Raw genomic sequence first — 15,091 nt, forward strand, 5'->3', positions numbered from 1 at the left:
AGGTGGATAATATGTTTAAATTCCTAGAAAAATACAACTTAAAAAATTGCTCTTCAAAATAAAAAGGCCACAAACTGGGAGAAAAATATTCACAAAGCATACTTTGACAGACATGGATGGGGGGTGGGGGGATTGAGAGGTACAAAGTGTGCTCTACAAGATGAACAAGTCCTGGAGATATGTCAACATAGTGCCTATAGTTATCAATACTATACTGTTAATATTTTAAAATTTGCTCAGAGGGTAGATCTTATATTAAGTGTTTTAAACACAACATTATGAGGGTGGGAGACAACCTTTGGAGCTGACAGACCTCCAAATTCATCAAGCTTTATGCATTCAACATGTACAGCCATTTGCAGGTCAATCATACCTCAATAAAAAAAAAAAGTACACATAATATGTAAATAACTCCTACAATTCATTATGAGAAAACAAACTCAACTTTTTGAATGGGTAATAATCTTGAACATACTTTACAAAAATGAAATGCCATAACCTTACTTGAGTGGCTCAACCTAAACATGAACAACATGAAGTGTTAGCATTTGATAGAAAGACTCATTCTTTTCAACTAGAGGGAAGATGTTTGAAGAGTAGAGATGCAGGTGGAGTAGATGATGGAAAGATTGAGTATTCTTCCCTTAGGCCAGGGGTCGGGAACCTATGGCTCATGAGCCAGATGTGGCTCTTCTGACGGTTGCATCTGGCTCGTAGACAAATCTTTAATAAAAAATAATGATAATGTTAAAAATATAAAACATTCTCATGTGTAACAATCTATTCATTTCCTACTGCTCATGTTCATGGTTGCAGGTGGCTGGAGCCAATCACAGCTGTCTTCTGGGACAACACCGAATTTTTATTGGATAATGCGTAAAGTATTGGATATTTTTATTGGATAATGCCATACACGGGTCATTGTATGGCTCTCACGGAATTACATTTTAAAATATGTGGTGTTCATGGCTCTCTCAGCAAAAAGGTTCCTGACCCCTGCCTTAGGCTCACAATTTTTTTTTCCCAATAAAGAATGAAGATGAAGTTGGTGATTCAAAGAGGGAGGAGAAAAAAAATGAAATACTTGGTTTGGAGAGCCAAGTAAGTAGAGAAAAGGAGAAGGATGAGTGGACAACGTGGAGAGACTATTTGGTCAAGATCTCATTGGTTCAGCCAATTGCTAAGCTGCTGGGTGCAAGCACAGAAAAAGTAAATGCATGAGCCTGACCACTGTTGGTTGGGAAGTGGATAGAGCATCGACCTGGGACGCTGTGGTTGAAACCCTGAGGTCGCCAGCTTGAGTGCAGGCTCACCAGCTTGAGTGTGGGGTCATCTGCTGGAGTGTGGGATCATCAATAAGGGCCCACACCTCTAGCTTGAGCAAGAGGTCACTGACTCAGCTGGAGCCTCAGGGTCAAGGCATATATAGGACAATAAACAACTGAAGTGCTACAACTACAAGTTGATTCTTTTCACTTCTCTTCCCTCCTATCCCTGTCTTTCTTTAAAAAAAAAAAAAAAATGAATGAATGAGTTCATCCAAGCTCTTGCGTTTTTGCCAGGCAATTAGTAGAAGTCAGGACAAAAGAATATAAAGTATCATATTTGCAGAAAAGTGTTTTAAATGCCACTAGTTGTGAATATATAAATACAAATAAATACACTGAAAAGGTATGTTAGTGAGTTACTAATATAATGGTGGTGAAATGAAGCACTCAATTTAAGGTTGGTTGTATATGACGTACAGAAAAGACAGAAACGCACAGAAGTCAAAATAAGCAACTACATGTGATATATCAAAAGCTGAAGCACCTAACAATGAAGAGAATTTACTCTTCATTCCACACATTCAGCTTGTAGTCTAAAACCTATTTTTCCTCATCATCTTCCCAATCGGCCTTTCCACACCAAATTACAACTCTACCTCTGACCTTCTCTTTCACCCATTTCCTAATATCTTCTATTACATTTTTGCTCCCTGAAAATCTTTTCTCCTGCTCAGTTTATTTCTGATCACCCACAATTCTTTCTGGCTTTTCACAAAAACATATGTCGTGGCATTTTCAGTCACAGTAGCTTTCTTTACAGCTACCAAGACCACCAGAAGGTTTTACCAAGAAACAGTAAAATGTCCTCATTTGGCTACTCCATTCAATCTACCTTTCTGGTACTCCCCAGTTCACCTGTAACGTGTCCACTTACGCCTATTCCTTTCACTCCTGCTCTCGCAAGCACTCAGTTTTTCTGTAGGCCACAGGCTGGAAAGAGCACTGAAACACACAAAAGTGTTCCTACCGAGGCTGAAAAAATGTCTTCAAAGAACTGAGCGCCTGACACTCAGAATTAGTCTAAAATTAAAGCAGGGGGGCTACGGATTCATGCAGGTTTTATTTTTGCAGGGAACTTGATTATTTGCAGCCAGTGCTCCCTCGCGAGTTACTGCTGTCTGCTCATTAAAAGTGATCTTTCTTTATCTTGTAAAACGGTGAAAGGGCAAGAATTTTTCCTTGGAACGCCCCGTACAAGTACCCTTTCTTTTGTCAACAAATTTACCAACACCAAGACCACACTGTATCACGTAAAAATACGAGGTACATCCTGACAAAAATAATAAAGCAAATGAACAGGTTCTTAAGAAAAGCACTGCTTAAAAAAAGACAAAAACAAAACAAAACAAAAAGCCCAAACAGCCAAAAGACAGGTTTCCTTAAATAACTGAACAATGTGCTCGGCGCCCCGCCCATGGTCTCTGTGCCCGCGTCCCTCTCGGGGTGACGTCCCAGGGCCTCCGGGAGGAGGCTGACTGACACCGCGTGGGCGCGCGCTCGGTCCCGGGAGCAATCGAGGCGGGGAGGGCTGGGGCCACGCCGGCCCTGGGGCCGCGCCCAGCAGGTTTCTGGATCATTCGAGTATGGAGGAAAACAGAGCTCGAGTTTTTAACCTCATAAACCACTAGCTTTCCACAATGATTTCCAGAAACCTGAGTCACAGCCAGAAACCCAAGCCCTGCGAGCGGGAGCTGGGGGGAGGGGTGGACACGCCACCATTTCGCCCTACCCCGCCAGCGAACGTACAAACAAGGAAAAAGACGACGCCCCAGCAATGCTTACGTCGCCGAAGTGCGCCAGCGCGCAGCGAGGCCCCGCCCCTCGCGCTCCCGCCTCGGCGAGGCGCGCGCACCGGAAGCGCGCTCCCTGAGCGCTCGGGGCTTCCCCCGCCCCCCCCGAAGCCCGATGGCCGTCGTTCGGTTCCGGTTCTAGCTCCACCCTCGCACGGGAACTCTCCAGGAGTCTTAATATCCGGGACCAGAGGCTGGCGCTAGCGTGCATTTCCGACGATGGACGCGACGGTAAGGATCCGGTGACGCCTTTTCCTGTCTCCCCGCAGCCATTCAGGCTCCTGCTCTCGGTGCAGCAGCGCCACCTGGTGCCGCGTCCCCCGCCGCCGACGCCCGCAGGGAGGGCGCGCGCCTCGTTCTTAGAACTTTCCAGAGAAAGCGGCCCTGGCTTTCTCTGCTCCGCCTCCCGGCGTGGCCGGGGTCGAGTCTCCGCCCTGCCGAGACCCGCCCCCCTTCGCGGGAGGGACTTGGAAGTGGAGCCGTTTGTGCCGGGAGCGGAGAATGGAAACCCTGATGGAGAGGAAGGAAACAGTTCTTTCTTTAGTTCTACGCCCGGGGGTGGGGTGGTGTCTCCCGCCTTTTCTGCTTCCTCACTCCGGGTTCCAGAGTGGGCGTAGTGGGGAAAGCGGCCTTGCGGGTTAGCTCGGCCCCTGCGGGGACGCTGCTGCTCCCGCCGCCTGCGAAAATGGCGCTGGAAAGTGTGCAGGGTGCGTGTTTGGGCTCCAGAGGCGCGATTTCCTGGGCCCGTGGCTTTGAAACAGGCTTAAGACATTTCTGAAAGGCAGCTTCGCAAAACAGGCTGAACGCAGGTTGGTTTTTATGGGCATATTTCTGTGACACTTAGGCTGTTGGTGCTAGGACCACACCTGAAATAATCTAAAGTTCGGAATTGCTTTGTCATACATGCTTTTTCTAATTGCAGGAGGGTTTCTGATGGTACTAATACTGGGGAAATTTCTAGGCCTTTTGAACCCCTCGCTGGAAAGTAATAAACAATTCTAGAACCTTGACACTTCTACAGAAATTAATATTTACACGTTAAAACAACTAATAATATAAATGTGTATATGATCATATGATAGAGGGTGCTGTGATACCAGGCATGCTAAATATCTCAATTGTTCTTCAGTAATGTCTGCCCTTCACATTAGCTGATCAAAGTCAGTAAGTCAGAAATGACTAGAATTAAGGATAAAGTGATTTCAACATTCCAATTTTACCATTTGGTAGATGTCAGAGTTTTTCAAAGTCCTTTGCATCTCCCCAAGTTCCCGTGTTTCTCTGAATCCTCCACCAACTCCACGCTACCCCCACCGTGCATTTACAAGTGTACACAAGGCTTTCGTTTCATAAAAAATGGTCATCTCTTTAAAGAAATGGTTTGCCTAACCTTTTCTGCAGGCCTTTTAAGTTAATACTGTCAAATCTGATGCTGCATTTATTGATTCTGACACGGCGAACGAAGTACATTGCACCCTTTTATCCTTGCCTCTGATTGAAACACAGATAGATAGGTTTGTTCTGTTCATAGCTGAAATGATTCCTGAAAGTGATAAAAAGTTTAGAATGTTTGCCCTGGTGTGATTGACATTACTATAGGAACTGCTATACCCTTCATCTGTAAATTAATGTATCTGAAGTTTAATGAAGACAACTGAAATGCTGCTTTTGCAATAATTTAGTAAGGTTTCTAGTAATCAAAAATAATGCCACTGAAGTGATTAATGAATGAATAATTATGAGCTTTGAAGAATGAATCCATACAGTTTAAAGTATAACTATATTCACCATGTAAGAGCCTTTATGTCAATGACAGACCACATATACAGCTGTGGTCACATAATGATTCTAATGGAGTTGGAAAACTGTTGCCTAGTGATGTCATGGCTGTTTTAACGTCATAGTGCAACACATTCCTCCTGTGTTTGTGGTGATACTGATATAAACAAACCTGTTGTGCCACCAGTCGTGTAAAATTATGTTCTTCTTTGCTTTTAAAGCATTTGTGGCCTGACTGGTGGTGGCGCAGTAGATCAAGCATCGACCTGGAATGCTGAGGTCGCCGGTTCAAAACCCAGGGCTTGTTCAGTCAAGGCACATATGGGAGTTGATGCTTCCTGCTCCTACCCCCTTCTCTCTCTTTCTCTCTCTCTCTCATCTCTAAAATGAATAAATAAATAAAAATGATTTTAAAAAATGTTATAAAAAAAGGCATTTGTACCGATATCTATATCTGTTGTACAATGTACTACAATATTTATATCCCTTCAGTTTCTCTTTCTGAAAATCAGAGACTATGTCTGGTTTTCTGTATAAGTCTTCCCACTAATACAGTTTCTGGTACTTGTGAAGACCCTTTTATCAGTAGTCATAGCTTTTCATCTTGTGGTGGATGTGCTCCAGTTGCTCTCACCTTCATTTCCATAGTACCTACCCTCAGGAGGCTCCAAAGATCACATAATCAAGGACATAGGGAATAGAGCCAGCTCTCCCATGTCTCCTGAACTTTATTAGTTAAAGTGACAGGGAAAATGAGAAGTTTTTCAAGTCAGAGAACCCCAGATTCCCAGCTGGAGGTTTTTAATCAAACTAGGTAGTGGGAGGGGCCCCTGCCCTCAGGTATGACCTATTATTAGGCACTCCTTACTGTGTCTGCATTCCATTCTTCCATTTGTGCTTTTTATAGCAGGCCTGCTGTCATCTACCATGGTATATAGGTTCTGACATGTACACCAAATAATTTTGTATTCTGGCTTCAGTTTTTAGAGTCTTCTCAGTTGTCTAATTTGATATTTCAGTAATTTCTTATTTCTCTGCACCTTAAGCAAACCATTGTATGCCCTTCTAATATTTGCATAGTGCAAATTTTGTGCTTTACTGCATTCATCGGCTTTCTGAAACACTTTATTTAAGCTTCACTTGTGTAGGATCGATACTGGACATAGCTCTTCCCAATCCCCAGTCCCTGGTGCTATCATCATGGATCCTGGCCATGAGCTATGGAAGAGAGAGTAATAAAACAGCACCTGAGCTTTTACTAAGGACAAAGGAACTGAGTCACGAGATATGATCAAGGAGAAACAGCACACACAGCATATACGCTTCCCCCTCCCCTGCTTGCCTGCTTGCTTGCCCAAAGACAAAGTTTTGCTTAAACAGTAGAACGGGGCTTAGCTATAAAAAGAGTGGCCCCCTCAATGGAGTACAGAGCTTTCCAACCTGCTGCCATTGGTGCTGCCTCTTGTGTAAGTAATAAAGGCTATGTCCACTCCATCTGGTACTCCTGTGGTTTATTTGGGATCTTGCAATGACACCAGACCAATTGTCTGGGTCTGGACCTCTTACATTACAATTAGCATAACTCAGGATTACACAATCCCAAGTAACTCCCAAGTTGAGTCCACCCCAGGCAAGTAACATGCCAAGTGTGGGAATTTCAGGAGGAACCCTGGGCTGGCCAGTTAGCTGTATATGGCATGATGTTGCTATGTTGGTGTGGACTCTTGGGATCTGCTAAGGGACTGATGGGGCACCCTGAAAGTCCTGTTAGTATCCTAGCTCCTCTGAAGGTGGTGGGGACCATTGAAGGTTGAGTAAGAAGAAAGACTTAAGGAGAGGTGTGGTAGCACTTGGCTCGGCCCCTCCTGAGTTCCTTATGCACCATCACACAGAATCAGCCATCAAATTGAAAAGTACAGTGTTTGGAGGAGGAACTTAAGCTAGAAAGGGAAATGGGGCTTTGCAAGCTGATAAGAAGGAGGCTTTGGGAAAACAGCTGGAACAGACTATTCAACAGTTAACAGAATTAGCCTGCTACTTTGCCTGAGGTCAGGACTCCTTGAGTCTGGTCCGGATTAGACTGGTGGTCTTTCAAAACTGGTAAAACTTTTGGAAGTGGGACCTGGCCACTGAGAGAGACTCTGACACCGATGGTGACAGTGAAATAATGGTTATTACATTTATTGATGAGGAAGCGGCAGAGGCACCCCTGGCAGCCCACCTGGGGCTAGTACAGAAGATTAAGCCTCAGCAACCCAGGACACAGTCTCCCCTGGCCCAGCAGGTCATCCACACCTCGTGAGGCTGTATACTCAGGCCAAGCTGGTTGAACTGGCAGCTAAATTCTGCCAAGAAGGTACTGAAAGCATAGCTGCCTGGCTTTTAGGCCTATGTGACTGCTAGATGTGCTGCTAGTACATCTCTAACAGGGGAGGAGTTATCCCAAATGTCTTCTCTCACAGCTCACCCCTTCCTATACCAGCAGATACATGGCACCAGTTTCCAGACTGCACAGACTATATCCCTGTGGATTTGGTTGATGGTAGGGTGCCCCATAGCATAGCCTAATGAGGGGTATCTCCTTTCTTCTTAAGGGTAGTGGATATCCCTTGTGGAATTGCAGCAATTCATCCATTAGTTAGGCATGTGACATGCTATTTACTGCTCTATTACATAGGGACCAAATATATGGAGACCCACATGTGGCCTCTCCTGTGTTTTTCGGCACTCTCATTCCTATTCTTTCCAGTCATGTAAGGCAGCTTATACAGGTTGTAGCCCAAACAGTCACCAATTTGAGAGAAGTAGAGCTCATGAGGCAGAAAAAGGGGGTGAGACAGGTAAAGGGAGGAAAGCAGAAAATGGACAAGGAGAAGGGTAGCTGTCCCTTTAAGAGTGAGCCTGTCAGCAACCACACAGAAATTGGCCAAAGTAGACATAATTCATCCAGCTCATTGTGTCCCTATACGTGTCTGTGTGACCTGTCCACAACACCTGGCACATGAGGGTAGACTATAGAGAGTTAAACAAGGTAGTGCCCCTTGAATGCAGCAGTTCCAATATCACAGACTTGCTAGATGCTTTGAGTCACCAGCTTATCAGTATGTTCTCAACCTTGCTAATTCCTTTCCCATAGATATTACTGAAGATAGTCAAGATCAATTTGTTTTTACTTGGAAGGGTGACAGTGGACCTTCACTGTGTTGCCTGTGGGATATCTGCCCAGTCCTACTATCTGCCATGGGCTGTGGCAACTGGTTTGTTGACCTGGTTCATGCAGGCAGATGTGCTATTGTATCATGACATTGATGATGTCATGCTAACCTCTGACTCTCTTCCTTCCCTGGAGAAAAGAGCTCCCTCTTTGTTAACCCACCTCCGATAGCGAGGATGGAAGGTCAACGAGCACAAAGTGCAAGGCCCTGGCTTATCTGTCAGATTCTTGGGAGTTATTGGGTCAGGTAAGACAAAGGTGATGCTGGCTGCGGTCATAGAAAATGTACAGGTCTATCCACTACCATAGCAGGCCAAGCAATTGCTTGGAGGTTTTAGGTTTGTTAGGCTATTGGAGGGTTTTCATGACCCATTTGGCCCAACGGGGCAGTCCTTTTATGCACTACTGCTGAAAGGGGCTGCCTGGGATTGGCTGGAATAACACAAGGCATATTTTCAGGCCACTAAGCAAGCCACAGCCACTGTCAAGGCTCTGGGCATGGTTGACCAGAGCCAACCATTTGAATTAGATGTTCACATAATACCTGAGGAGTTGGTTGGGGGTTATGGCAACGTTAAGGTAGGGTGAGGACACCACTAGGGTTCTGGTCCCAATAGTGACGTGGGGCCCAGGGCCAATATAGTTCCATTGAACAACAAGTTAATGCAGTATACCAAGCTCTGTTAGTGACAGAAACCATGAGCAGGACCAACCTCAATCAAAGTTTTCACCACCCACACCCCATAGCCAGCTGGATGCACTCAGACATGCAACAGCCCAAGAGTGTAGTGGCACAGATATCCACCCTGATCAAGTGGAATGCACATATCCAACAGAGAAGCCACCTTCCCACTAGCCCATTAGGCAGAGAACTGCAGGCTGTGCTAGGGCTGCTGATGTATCAGGACGCTGGACAACTAAAGCTCAAGCCAAAGACGCTGCTGCCATTACCCGTCCACGAGGAGAAGCCATTCCTGAAGAAGCATGATACACAGATGGCTTCTGCCTGCTGGAGTACCCCACTCTGGTAGAGCACTGTTGCGTGTCAACTGTGACCAAGAACATCTGGCTAGAGGACAGGGAAGGACAAACCAGCCAAAAGGCTGAACTCTGAGCAGTATGGATTGTCATCACATGGGAGCCTGGACCACTGACCATCTGTACTGATAGTTGGGCAGTATGCCAAGGCCTGACACATTGGCTCTTGGGAATGGACACTACAGCAGAAACCATCCCCTTTGGGGGCAGGCTGTGTGGGCCGACCTGTGGCACATTTGCCATGAAAAGACTGTGACTGTATTCCATGTCAGAGGTCACCAACTTTTGCAAAGTCTGGGCAAGGATGAAGTAGATGCCTTGTTGTGAGTCTGCTGGCTAGAAGACACTCCAGCGGCAGACACTGCTGAGTGGCTACATCAGAAACTATCCCACATGGGTCAGAGGACCAGATGGGAAACTGTTAAGGACTAGGGCCTCCCACTGTGATACACAGAGGTAGTGATCATGTGTCAGCAATGCCCGGTATGTGCTGAGAGACAATCACGTTTCCCTGCCCATGACAGTGGGATGATAGGCCAAGGTTGGACACCCTGACCTGATGGCAGGTAGATACATTGGAACCTTGCTATGCAGCGAGGTGTCCCAGTTGGCCTTACCCTGCGTGGATAACACCACAGGTGTTCTACAGGCCTGTCCAGTTGAAAGGCTAACCAAAGAGTAACCATTTGGGGGCTCAAGCAATTGTGTGCCTCATAGGTCACCCCAGAAGTAAACAGAGTGTCAGGGCTCTCACTTCGCTGGACAGTAGTACAAGAATGGGCTGAGGTTTGGGCACGCAGTTCTGCCCGGCGGTAGAGCCAAGGCTAGCAGCCATTCCTCGAGTGGGCTCCTCCTGTAAGGGCAGGGCGAAAGCCCGGAAACAGGCAGAGACCCGCAGCTGAGCAAAGGTGCTCGCCAGTGCCCTCAGGACCAAGCATAACGTCACACACGGGGGCGGGGCAAAGGCCAAGGCAACCAACGCTTGTGTACCCGAGCACATGATCACAGCCACTCCTGTGAAGAGAAAATGCGGAGGCAGAGAAATAAAACACAAATAAACCAAGAGAAATCCCCAGAAAAGGACCTAAGTGAATCAGATATAACCAAAATTACCAGATGCAGAGTTTAAAATAATGATTGTTAGGATGCTAAAAGATTGGAACAACCATAGATGGCCATTATGAAAACCTAAATAAAGAGATAACAAATATAAAAAAGGATATTGAAATAATAAAAAGAATCAGTCAGAAATGACAAATACAATATCTGAAATAAAGAATACAATGGAAGGAATTAAAAGCAGAGAATCGAATCAGTGAGTTAGAGGACACGATAAAGGCATGGAAGCAGAGCATAAAAAAGAAAAGAGACTCAAAAAGTCTGAGGAAACTCTAACAGCTCTGTGACAACATGAAAAGAAATAACATCCGCATCATAGGGGTTCCTGAAGAAGAAGAGAAAGAACAAGGGATAGAGACTTTGTTCAAACATATTATAGCAGAAAACTTCCCTCAATTAAGGCAGGAAAACATTTCACATGTTCAGGAAGCACAGAGAACTCCATTAAGGAGAAACCCAAAGAAACCAACACCAAGACACATCATAATTAAAATACCAAAGCTAAATGATAAAGAGAAAATATTAAAAGCTGCTAGAGAAAAAAAGACTATCACCTACAAAGGAGCCCCCATAAGGATGACTTCTGACTTCTCAACAGAAACACTTGAGGCCAGAAGGGAATGGCAAGAAATATTCAAAGTAATGCAGAACAAGAACCTACAACCAAGACTACTTTATCCAGCAAGGCTATCATTTAAAATTGAAGGAGAAATAAAAAGCTTTACAGACAAAAAACAACTCAAGGAATTCACTGCAACCAAACCAATGCTGCAAGAAATGCTAAGGGACCTGTTGTAAACAGATCAAAGGAAAAAAAGAATATAGCAAAAGAGGAATACAGTTTCAAAGAAAAAAAATGGCAATAAACAATTACATATCAGTAATAACCTTAAATGTTAATAGATTAAATGATCTGATCAAGAGACATAGGGTAGCTGCGTGGATAAGAAAACAGGACCCATACATATGCTGTCTACAAGAGACACACCTTAAATCAAAAGATGCACACAGACTGAAGATAAAAGGATGGAAAAAAATATTTCACGCAAATGGAAATGAAAAAAAGGCTGGGGTAGCAATACTTATATCAGACAAAATGGACTTTAAAACAAAGACTATAGTTAGACATAAAGAAGGTCACTACATAATGATAAAGGGAGCAATCCAACAGGAAGATATAACCTTTATAAATATCTACGCACCTAGTATAGGAGCACCTAAATATATAAAGCAGACTTTGATGGACTTAAAGGGCGAGATCAACAGCAATACTATAAAAGTAGGGGATTTCAATACCCCACTAACATCACTAGATAGATCCTCAAGAAAGAAAATTAACAAAGAAACAGCAGACTTAAAGGACATATTAGATCAACTCGATTTAATAGATATCTTCAGAACCTTTCACCCTAAAACAGCAGAATATACATTCTTTTCAAGCGCTCATGGTACATTCTCTAGAATAGACCACATGTTAGGGCACAAAAGCGGTCTCAACAAATTTAAAAAGATTGAAATCATATCGAGCACTTTCTCCGATCACAATGACATTAAACTAGAAATCACAATAGAAAAATTGAAAAACATTCAAACACTTGGAAACTAAATAGCACGTTATTAAGTAACGAATGGGTTAACATTGAAATTAAAGAAGAAATTAAAAAATTCCTAGAAACAAACGATAATGAGCATACATCAACTCAAAATTTATGGGACACAGCAAAAGCAGTCCTGAGAGGGAAGTTTATAGCATTACAGGCATACCTCAAGAAGCTAGAAAAAGCTCAAATAAACAACTTAACCCTGCATCTAAAAGAACTAGAAAAAGAATAGCAAGTAAAGCCCAGAGCTAGTAGAAGGAAGGAAATAATAAAGATCAGAGCAGAAATAAATGACATAGAGGCTAGAGAAACAATACAAAGGATCAATGAAACCAGGAGCTGGTTTTTTGAAAAGGCAAACAAGATCGATGAACCTTTAACCAGACTCACCAAGAAAAAAAGAGAGAGGACTCAAATAAATAAAATTAGAAACGAGAGTGGAGAAATAACAACTGACACAACAGAAATACAAAACATTGTAAGAAAATGCTATGAAGAACTGTACACCAAAAAACTAGATAACCTAGATGAAATGGACAAATTCCTTGAATCATATAATCTTCCAAAAATCAATCTGGAAGAATCAGAAAACCTAAACAGACCAACTACAACAAATGAGATTGAAACAGCTATCAAAAAACTCCCAAAAAAGAAAAGTCCTGGGCCTGATGGCTTCACAAGTGAATTCTACCAAATATTCAAAGAAGAACTAACTCCTATCCTTCTCAAGCTATTTCAAAAATTCAAGAGGAAGGAAGACTTCCAAACTCCTTTTATGAGGCGAGCATAATTCTGATTTCAAAACCAGGGAAAGACAACACAAAAAAAGAAAATTATAGGCCAATATCCCTGATGAACGTAGATGCAGAAATCCTCAACAAAGTATTAGCAAACCGGATCCAGCAATATATGAAAAAAATCATACACCATGATCAAGTGGGATTTATTCTTGGGAGGCAAGGCTGGTACAATATTCGCAAATCAATCAATGGGATTCATCACATAAACAAAAGAAAGGAGAAAAACCACATGATAATTTCAATAGATGTAGAAAAAGCATTTGATAAGTCCAGCACCCATTCATGATCAAAACTCTCAGCAAAGTGGGAATACAGGGAACATACCTCAACATAATAAAGGCTATCTATGAAAAACCCACAGCCAACATCATACTCAATGGGCAAAAATTAAAAGCAATCACCTTAAGATCAGGAACAAGGCAGGGGTGCCCCCTTTCACCACTCTTATTCAACATAGTTCCAGAAGTCCTAGGCACAGCAATCAGACAAGAAAAAGAAATAAAAGGCATCCAAATTGGAAAAGAAGAAGTAAAACTATCATTATTTGCAGATAATATGATATTGTATATAGAAAACCCTAAAGTCTCAGTCAAAAGACTACTAGACCTGAGAAATGAATTTGGCAAGGTGGCAGGATATAAAATCAATACTCAGAAATCAGAGGCATTTTTATACACTAATAATGAACTGTCAGAAAGAGAAATCAAGGAATCAATCCCCTTTACCATTGCAACCAAAAAAAAAATAAAGTACCTAGGAATAAATCTAACCAAGGAGATTAAAGACTTGTACTCAGAAAATTATAAAACATTGATAAAAGAAATCAGGGAAGATACGAATAAGTGGAGGCGTATACCTTGCTCATGGTTAGGAAGAATAAACATCATTAAAATGTCTATATTACCCCAGGCAATTTATAAATTCAATGCAATACTGATTAAAATACCAATGACTTACTTCAAAGATACATAACACGTATTTCAAAAATTTATATGGAACCAAAAGAGAACACAGATTGCCTCAGCAATCTTGAAAAGGAAGAATAACCCTGGCCAGTTGGCTCAGCGGTAGTGCGTCGGCCTGGCATGCGCGGGACCCGGGTTCGATTCCTGGCCAGGGCACATAGGAGAAGCACCCATTTGCTTCTCCACACCCTCCCCCTCCTTCCTCTCTGTCTCTTTTCCCCTCCCGCAGCCAAGGCTCCATTGGAGCAAAGATGGCCCTGGCGCTGGGGATGGCTCCTTGGCCTCTGCCCCAGGTGCTAGAGTGGCTCTGGTTGCGGCACAGCGACGCCCCGGATGGGCAGAGCATCGCCCCCTGGTGGGCAGAGCGTTGCCTCTGGTGGGTGTGCCGGGTGGATCCCTGTCGGGCGCATGCAGGAGTCTGTCTGACTGTCTCTCTCCGTTTCCAGCTTCAGAAAAATAAAAAAAAAAAAAAAAAAAAAAAAAAAGAAAAGAAAAGGAAGAATAAAGCAGGAGGTATCACACTTCCAGATATCAAGTTATATGATAAGGCCATTGTACTCAAAACAGCATGGTACTGGCATAAGAACAGGCACATAGATCAATGGAACAGAACAGAGAACCCAGAAATAAACCCACAGCTCTATGGACAACTGATATTTGACAAAGGAGGTAAGAAAATACAGTGGAGTAAAGACAGCCTCTTCAACAAATGGTGTTGGGAAAATTGGACAGCTACCTGCAAAAAAATGAAACTAGACCAACAACTTACACCACTCACAAAAATAAACTCAAAATGGATAAAAGACTTAAATGTAAGCCGTGAAACCATAAGCATCTTACAAGAAAACATAGGCAGTAAGCTCTCTGACATCTCTCGCAGCAATATATTTGCTGATTTGTCTCCACAGGCAAGTGAAATAAAAGACAGGATAAACAAATGGGACTTTATCAAACTGAAAAGCTTCTGCACAGCTAAAGACAATAAGAACAGAATAAAAAGACAAACTACACAATGGGAGAATATATTTGACATTGCATCTGATAAGGGGTTAATAACCAAAATTTATAAAGACCTTGTAAAACTTAATACCAGGAAGACAAACAATCTAATCCAAAAATTGGCAAAAGAAATGAATAGACACTTCTCCAAAGAGGACACACAGATGGCCAATAGGTATATGAAAAAATGTTCAACATCACTAATTATTAGAGAAATGCAAATTAAAACCACAATAAGATATCACCTCACAGCAGTCAGAATGGCGCTCATCAATAAAACAACACAGAATAAGTGCTGGCGAGGGTGTGGAGAAAAGGGAACCCTCCTGCACTGCTGGTGGGAATGCAGACTGGTGCAGCCACTGTGGAAAACAGTATGGAGATTCCTCAAGGAATTAAAAATCAACTGCCTTTTGACCCAGCTATACCACTGTTAGGAATATACCCCAAGAATACCA

Source organism: Saccopteryx leptura, chromosome 4, assembly GCF_036850995.1.
Source record: "Saccopteryx leptura isolate mSacLep1 chromosome 4, mSacLep1_pri_phased_curated, whole genome shotgun sequence".
NCBI lineage: Eukaryota > Metazoa > Chordata > Mammalia > Chiroptera > Emballonuridae > Saccopteryx > Saccopteryx leptura.